The following is a 1,103-nucleotide window of genomic DNA, read 5'->3' on the forward strand; positions in this document are numbered from 1 at the left end:
TCTTTTATCTGTTTTAACCTGGAATAGTCAAATTTAAAGTTATGGAATCTTAAAAAGTGAAACTCACCTTTAAAACAGCCCCGTGTGTAGTTTGTTTATCTGTAATCATTATTATGGAGACACAGTCTAATGGATGAAGTCAACAGTATTTTGACTTACAGTAAAACATCCTGCATCATTACACATGAGACATTTCCACTGTCCCATAACCCACATGCACCACTACATCTCCGGTTTCCATGGTAACGCTGACTAAATGATGACTTTGTTATTTTTTCAGTATAAAGTTTGTTGCCCTTCAGACCTTATTTAAAGAAATCTCCCCACCCCCTCACATTTTCAGCCGTTTAGTGACGCGGGAAGCCGTCGCTCTAAGTGGGCGACAGAGACAGCAGAGACTCACTGTGATGCTGGAGGGTTTGGCTCTTCACTGGGAGTAGATTCAGGTCCGAAACTTGTGTGGGAGAAAAGAGCGTCGGAGCCAGGAGTCAAGTCACATCATGTAATTCCAGTTTAATTACTGAAATATCGACTGTGGATTTTGTTCATGATTGTGGGAACACTCGGAGTCTTGGTGATGGGGTTAAACCTGTGATGTACAGAGTTACAACATCCCGTATGACCAATCACAGCGCAGCTTACACAAGACACACGGTGTGTGACATGTCACAGAGCAGGCACCTTGTGTAAGGACTGAAATAAGATGTGCATTAACCATCGCGTCTCTTTCACTGTGTGAAGCTGGAATCACTGAGTCTCCGGCAGAAACAAGTTACCAACACTGACATATCAGCACCTTTCAACCTGACGTGACCAGCTCGTTAGAAAACAGTTGCTTGATTACAGATTCAGCAGCTACAGAGCAACATTATTATTGATTATGGGTGGTGTTTCTGAACGTGTGATGAATCTCAGTCTGGTATTTCCTCTGTTTTAGCTCCGTGTTTGGTCTCCTCCACCTCCTTATTTATTCTATTTAATAATCTTTATATATTCTAAGTTGTTTTACTGGTTCATCCTTTTATTCCATGTTTATTTTCTGGATTATTTTCCTTCTAATTCTCTTCTTTTATCTCCTTCTCTCTTCCCAACATCTTCTCTCT

At 41.0% G+C, this 1,103-nt stretch overlaps 1 long non-coding RNA gene across 2 annotated transcripts in view; it reads right to left on the reverse strand.

Moving 5' to 3' along the window:
• Positions 1 to 520, reverse strand: part of LOC111231746 — a 3,144-nt gene extending 2,624 nt beyond the window's left edge. For both annotated transcript variants that reach the window (XR_002665514.1, XR_002665513.1), the window contains exon 1: positions 404 to 520. This is a non-coding gene — a long non-coding RNA (uncharacterized LOC111231746). The remainder of the gene's footprint in view (positions 1 to 403) is intronic.
• Between the last annotated feature and the right edge of the window lie 583 nt (positions 521 to 1,103).

The sequence above is a fragment of the Seriola dumerili genome, unplaced genomic scaffold (assembly GCF_002260705.1).
Source record: "Seriola dumerili isolate Sdu_G_001 unplaced genomic scaffold, Sdu_1.0 BDQW01000312.1, whole genome shotgun sequence".
NCBI classification, from domain to species: Eukaryota; Metazoa; Chordata; class Actinopteri; order Carangiformes; family Carangidae; genus Seriola; species Seriola dumerili.